The following is an 8,048-nucleotide window of genomic DNA, read 5'->3' on the forward strand; positions in this document are numbered from 1 at the left end:
GTATATATATATATATGATATATTGTGGTATCCAGAATATATAAAGAACATTTACAACACAATAATAAAAAGACAATCCCATTAAAAAATAGGAAAAGGGTTTGAAAAGACATTTTTCAAAGATACACAAAGGGCTAATAAACACATAAAAAGATGCTTAGAACAATTAGTCAGCAGGGAAATGCATAAGAAAACCACAATGAGCTACCACTTCACACCCACTAGGATGGCTATAATAAAGAAAATGTGAAAATAAGTGTTGGTGAGAAAATATAGAAATTAGAACCCTCATGCATTGCTAGTAGGAATGAAAAATGGTTCAATCACTTTGGGAAACTGTCTGGCAGTTCCTCAAAAAATTAGACGTAGAGTTACCACATGATCCAGCAATTCTACTCCTAGGTAGATACTCAAGAGAATTGAAAACATATGTCTACACAAAAACTTGCACATGAATACTCAAAGAAGCTTTACTCATAATAGCCAAAAAGTAGAAATAACTCATTGTCCATAAACTGATGAATGGATAAACAAATCACAGTATATTCATACAATGGAATATAATTCAGCCATAAAAAGGAATGAAGCATTGATACATGCTCCAACATGGAGGAACCTTGAAAACATACTAAGTAAAAAAGCAAAACACAAAAGGTCATATACTGTATGATTCTATTAATATGAAATGTCTGAAATAGGCAAATCCATAGATGCAGAGAACAGATCAGTGGTTTTCAGGAGGGGCTGGGGGAAGGGAAGATGGGATGTGACTGCTCATGCGTATGGGGTTTCCTTTTGAGGTGATGAAAATATTCTGGAATTAGACAGTAGCGGTGGTTGCACAATCATGTGAATTTATTAAAATCTTCTGAATCATACACTTCAAAAGGGTGAATTCTATGATATATGAATTGTATCTCAATAAAAAACGAAAGAAGTTACAATAGCAATGAGAAGAACTATGTGGTGAAGAAAACTGTCTAATTAAGGAAAACTGGTTGTTTGGGAATGAATTTTGGGAGAAAATGTTTTTTTAAATTTTCCTATAGTCAAAGAAAGGAGTATCGGGCAAAGTCAGGTTCTTTAGGAAAGCAGATTTGTTGTTGTTTACCTTTGTTTAAGGCATAGGTTGTGTAAACCATTGTTTTAGGTCAGACACTATAAAACAAAATATGGCTCATGTCATGATGCATAGTGGATATTCACTCCCCTTTTTTTTAGTAAAAGAAATTCATATACTGAGATGGGGCTAAACCGCACCTCCAGTTTCAAAGGTAGACACGTGGCTCAGTCAGCTAGTGCTGCTCTAACAGAAATCCCACGAGTGGATGGCTTTAACAAAGACAAGTTTATTCTCTCACAGTCCAGTAGGCTACAAGTCCAAATTCAAGGCATCATCTCCAGGGGAATGCTTTCTCCATCAGCTCTGGAGGAAGGTCCGTGTCATCAAGTCTTCCTTCTCTGCACAGGAACCTCGGGTCCAAAGGAAACGCTCTGCTCCCGGCACTGCTTTCTTGGTGGTATGAGGTTCCCACGTGTCTCAGCTTGCTTCTCTCTTTTATATCTCAAAAGAGATTGCATTAAGACAATAATCTTGTCAACTTCATCAGTATAACCTCATCACAGTCATAGAATTTACAACACATAAGGAGAGCACATATAATCTCATCATAGTGATAGAGTTTACAACACATAAGGAAATCACATCAGATAACACAATCATACAACACTGGGAATCATGACCCAGCCAAGCTGACAGACATTTTGGGGGGACACAATTCAATCCACGACAACATGTGACTCAGCTTGACCAGTCAAGGCATCACATTACTCTAAACGTAAGGACTGAGTAAACCATTCAGGCCAAATCATCAGTTAAATTAAGCTACTGAGGCCCAATTCTGAGACTCCTCCATGAGGAAAAGATGTGCATTCCTTTCGACTGGAATTGAATTTGGGAGGGTGTGAGCCTACAGCTCCTGGAGCCCAACTACAGAGAGTGAAGCCAACATGGAGAAAAACAGGGCCAAGATACAGAGATATGGTTCATGGTAGCATTGCGTATGCATCTGCATTAAGCCATCCCTGAAGCTCACATCTTTTTTCTATTATTTGAGGCAACAAATTCCCTCTTTTCTGTTTGTTTGTTTAAAGTAGTTGTAGTTGGGTTTCCTGCCACTTGCAAACAAATAAGCCCTAAAGAAAACTGAGAAAATGCTTTCAGAAAATATATTTCACAGATAATCCTGATAAGGAAAGAAAATAGGTGGTGTTTATAAATTGCTCTGTGGGTTTTATTTTATCTGATCCTAACAACCGTGTGAGTTATTTTGTTCAGGTGTTGTTAGTTACACTTTACTCGATAAAATTTGGCATCCATGACCGATTTTTTTTAAGTGAAAATGAGAGGAATTATGCAAACTGCTCACAGTCACATAGCTAGTTAGAGAGCAGAGCAAAGGACTAGATTCTTCTGGCTCCAACCATGAACTGAAGTTTCCTCTTTAGGAAACTAATACTTGATAAGCTAAAATTACCATCTTTTTATTCTAAGACCATTGAGCAATTTCCACCAAAGACTTACAAACCTGGTTTTGCTTTATGTAGAGAAAAAAAATCATTGCACAAACAGCTCTTTGGATCTTGAAATCGTTTCTGTGTAACCTGCCAGGCTTTTATCTCATTATGGTCACCTCCTGCTTTTTCTCTTTTGGAAAGATATTTGAGGGAATAAAAGAGAGAGAGAGAGAGAGAAATATGTACCTTTCTAGCCACAGCAGACCAGCCCTCAGTGTTGATCAGTGGCCCTCACTGTTGGATTGACATCCCCAGCTGTTGATAGGCTGCATGGAAACAGGATAGAGAGAATGCAATTCATCAGGACACTGGGCAAATGGGCTTGTCTTAATGTTACCATTTTCCTTATGGTCATAATAACCCCCTGCATAGCACACCTGCAATAACTTAACTGAGTTTGACCTAACAGTGGAGAAATTATTTGGAAAGCATGTGCTCTCCCTTTTTTCGCCAGGACCTGGTAAATTCAACATTTAACGAGCCAAAGCTTGCTCTCCATCCAAGCTGGTGATGTGCTGACATATTCCTGAAAGGGGTTTACTTCCATCTGAATAGTGGCCTCTGCTCTCTCCAACTACATTAGCCCAGCTCCTGATGCTAGATGCAGTAAACACAAAGGTCACAAACTGGCTGCAAAGAAGCCTGTGTTACTGTTTTTGTTTTCAATTGAGTTCATTGCCATCATTTAAAATGCATGAATTCACATGGAAAAGCTTCCATTCTGGCTTTTTTTGAACTATCAGCAGGGTTGGACCAAATGGGCTTCCATTTTCACGTGACAGTATTTGCCTGCAGTTAAGTGGTTATCCTCCCGTTTACACAGGATGCATGTCTTCCAGTTTACTGTGGTCTCCACCACACTTGGCACTCTCATTTCATTCATTTAGGCTACTTGCTTGGGCCCTTTAGGTATTTGAATATGCAGCCTCTGTGGAAGAGATTGAAAAAGAACTGCTTAGAAAACTTCTCTTGTTCCTAACATCACTGGCCAGGCCCAAATTCTGACCAACCACCGTCTTGGGTTGAGTTGGATCCACTAACTGTTCATCCAGATAGGACTGAGATTGTTTCTGATTTTTATCTCCCTCTCTCGTTAAATCCTTTTTTTGGTTTTGACTTAGTGAGAAATTCCCAACTTCTAGCTTGGCAGGTCACATCTGAAAGGAATGTTTGAAGTAATAATCAGTCATATACTGATTCTTTATCTCCATCTCACAAATGGAGAATGTTTCTTGCTGTCTCCAGCCATGTGTTAATGGTTTCCCTGAGGTCACCTGTACAGATAGAGCTTTTGAATTTCACTTGCAACACATGTGGTTTTAAGCTAGATGTTAATTGGAAACATTTATAGTGTCAAACATTTGATTAATGCTCTGGGTTTTTAATTGAAATGAGTGTTTCTTAAATCAACTCTTCACAGTAATATGGTTTTAAAGAAAATGATACTCCTAGAATAGACTAAAAATTTATTTGAAAATTGAGTAATATTAAAACAAATTCTCATCATTTAGTGCTGACTTGCCCTCATCTCTTTTTATATAAATATTTTGGGGACAATCACTAGCCAAATGATAATTAGAAGAAAAAAAATCAGATGCTAACAAATAGAATACTGTTTGGACTGATGATCAGTAACAGTTCTGATGTGCTGAAGATGGTTTCACCCCACTGGTAATTTTTGGTAGAACACAGAACTTTCTACTTGTTTAACCCTTTGGTTGACAGAATCTAAGAAGGGAAAGCTCATTGTCCTACGCCAGAGAGTTTGCCCTATGTGCCTGGGAACTCTAAACTGGAAAAACCAGGATATGGTTTGGGGACTAGGTGTATGGTAATATACTCCAGGAGCAAGAAGTACAAAGTGGAACTCAGTGGATTCAGAAGAAGGTACATTTTGACTTTAATTTTTGTTTGTAAAGCACCCAAATTGAGTCTCCAAATGGTGCCCCGTAGATAAGCATTGCAATAAATCACATGGCAGTGGCATGGCAATTATGCTTGAGCCTGCACCCCTTCCTTGTCAGGTGCTCAGGAAGGTACACCCAGGCATTCTTTCAGGTGTCCTGGAACAATGATGTGCTATTATTAGGGGCCTGAAGGGGAAGGCCACCATTAACGTTTTACTGTCAGCCAGGACAAGTAATAGGAGCAAGATGTCATCTGGTGCAGAGGTATGAGAGACCTCACTGTTGCAGTGCACTTAGTATATTAGAAGACGGTACAGTCAGGGGGGAAAAGTGTTAGAAGGCCAAGTCGCCATGATACCATAGTGTGAAATGTAATCAATTAAATATGTCAATTAGTTGTTTAATTTCCACACCATCAAACAATTTGTTTTACATTTTTTCCCTCTGGATTAATTACACGGCTGGTTGTTTTGGGAATATTTATTCCTCTACCCTTTTGATCATTCAACGTATATGGATTTCAGTCTCCCAGATTTGAGTTGTTGTTGTTGTCAGGTACCATCGAGTCGGTTCTGACTCACAGCAACCCTACATACAACAGAACAAGACACTGCCTGGTTCTGCGCCATCCTCACAATCGTTATGCTTGAGCCCATTGTTGTGGCCACTGTGTCAATGCATCTCCTTGAGGGTCTTCCTCTTTTTTGATGACCCCCTACCAAGCATGATGTCCTTCCCAGGGACTGATCCCTCCTGATAACATGTCCAAAGCATGTGAGACATAGTCTCACCGTCCTTGGTTCTAAGGAGCATTCTGGCTGTACTTCTTTCAAAACAGCTTTGTTCATTCTTTTGGCAGTCCATAATATATTCACTATTCTTCATCAACACCACAGCTCAAATGTGTCAGTTCTTCTTCGATCTTCCTTATTCATTATTCAGCTTTCACATGCATATGAGGCAATTGAAAATACCTTAGTTTGGGTCAGGCGCACCTTAGTCTTCAAGGTGACATCTTTCTTTTTTAACACTTCAAAGAGGTCTTTTGTAGCAGATTTGCCCAATGCAATGCGTCTTTTGATTTCTTGACTGCTGCTTCCATGGGTGTTGATCATGGATCCAAGTAAAATGAAATCCTTGACAACTTCTGTCTTTCCTCCATTTATCATGATGTTGTTTACTGGTCCAGTTGTGAGGATTTTTGTTTTCTTTATGTTGAGGTGTAATCCATACTGAAGGCTGTAGTCTTTGATCTTCATCAGTAAGTGCTTTAAGTCCATTCAGAAGTAGACACCCACCAGACCATTCTTCCAAGGTGCCTCTGGGTAGATTCAAACCACCAAGCTCTTGGGTAGTAGCTGAGTGCTTAACCATTTGCACCACCCAGGGATCCTGGGTATTTAAGGAAGGTAATACCAAAGTGTACCTATTAAATTCCTACCAGCCATTAAAAAAAAAATATATATATATATACACATATATATATGTAAGTAATGCTACTACTAAAACATCTATTCACTGATATGCCAATTCTTGTGGCGTTTGTTAAACTTGTTTCCTTTTTGATCCTCAACCTAGATGTTGTTTCACAGGAAAACCAAACACCTCTAATAACGAATTTCTATTCTAGCTTACACACAGATAGAAAACGATGCATTGACTTAACCATGTGTTAGCCTTTGAATTCCTACTTATACAACCTCAGGAATTTATACTTGATGTGAATTGTCATTGAACCACCTGTAAAAGTTAACTTTTAAAAAAAAGTTAATTAAATCAAAAATGAAGACGCAGCTTCAAATGCATCTAAGGATAGATTTCTGCTCTGAGAGTGTGTGACTCTGAGTTTGTGTGTTATAAAGAAGCAACACATCTAACTTAATGCTTCATTGGTTTAGGTCTTCTTTACACATGGCTGAAGTGTTATAACAACAGGATTTTCAGAGGCTGTATAAGTGTCCAGGTAGGTGTGGGGAACCCTAGAAATCAGGACTAGTGGCTTACTTTCCCAACTGTGTCCTGGGAGAAACCATAAACTTCTAGGCAAAAGATCATCAATGGTACATCATTGATGGATGGAGACAATTACACAAATGAGCCTGAGTTAACACTATCGAAGGTGGCGCATCTCTTAAATAGGGTGTGCAGAGATCCAGAAGTTTCTGTATTCCCACTACTGAGATGCCAAGGTGCTAAAAAGGTCGGGGACTAGTGTGCACTTGGATTTGAAATTAACAAGACACAGAATATAAGGAATTAAGTGACTGAGGTAAAGTACCAAAACCAGGAACTAAGGTGCCCTAAATGGACAAGAGTCATGTCCAGCCACCAGACTAGACCAGCCAAGGTCAAAGGTCAGTATGTGTCTCTGACGTTTCCTTGTGTTTCCATGAGATCACATAAGTTACCCCATGCATACGGTGAAAAGTGGGTGGAGTTGGAAAATGAAATTCTGATAGATTAGGCATTTATAACAAGGACATCTAAGTATAAAAGGACTGTTTATACCGAAATATTAATTGGTAAATTTAAATCCCTCTGCCTCTGTCCACAATACAGCAGGTAAAGGGCTTATGAGAAAGATCTTATCAGTTGTAGAAAACAAAAAAGCTACACATTGTGGGGGGAGGGGTACATCTAAGTAGTGGAGTTTCAACATTTTCTACCTTACAACATATATATAAGTTTTTATTAACGGAATTATCCATATCCAACAACAAAATGGAGTACATTACATACACATGTTTAATAAACATTTGTTAAATGACTCAGTAAAGTCCATCACTGATTTAATGGCATTCTGTTAGAGAGGACAATAAATTATACTATCTCGCCCTCCTCTTCCTTTTTTCTCATCAGAAGCAAGAGCATTGATTGGTGGGGGATAATTGGACATGATACTGGTAACTTTCTCCATGGAATGGCACATATGCTTTATCTGTATTATTTGCTTCATTTCTGACTGCCCCCTTCAGTTTCTCAGTTCCAAAGAGATATACAAGATGGACATCTATAAACTCAAAGCTCAATTATGGAGGGTACATGAGATCTGGATCCACAGTCTTACTAGAGATTACCAGCTTGGCGACAAGAAGGTACATGCATCAGAGCAATGGGGCAAATCTTAAAAGGGAGTGTAAATATGTAAGGAGTTGTCTCGGAGTGAGTTCATTATCAACTATGCAGGTTGGCACCACCACTCATAAATGCAGAGCCCAAAGAAATGAGTTAAAACAGCATACATAATTCTCTAGGACAAGGACTGTGACCTTGCTAAGAGCACTTAGTAAAAAGATTTCTGTCTTTTCTCTCCCATTCCTTCTAGCCACAACTGGAAAGGAAGAAGGAGGGCAGGGAAATGGGAAGGAAAGCGGAGCTGTGTGAGAGCAGACCACCCATCCCATACCCTCTTCACAGGTCTAGCCCACCCAGGCAGAAGGGAAAGGACAGAGCTTATTGGGCACAAGATTGAAGGTTTTAAATAAGCAGGACTAATTCTTTTTTTTTTTTTTTTTTTTTAATATTTTATTGTACCACAATTCACCAAGCTGCTCATTCAAAACA

Source organism: Trichechus manatus, unplaced genomic scaffold (assembly GCF_000243295.1).
Source record: "Trichechus manatus latirostris isolate Lorelei unplaced genomic scaffold, TriManLat1.0 scaffold00040, whole genome shotgun sequence".
In the NCBI taxonomy this organism is placed as follows: Eukaryota; Metazoa; Chordata; class Mammalia; order Sirenia; family Trichechidae; genus Trichechus; species Trichechus manatus.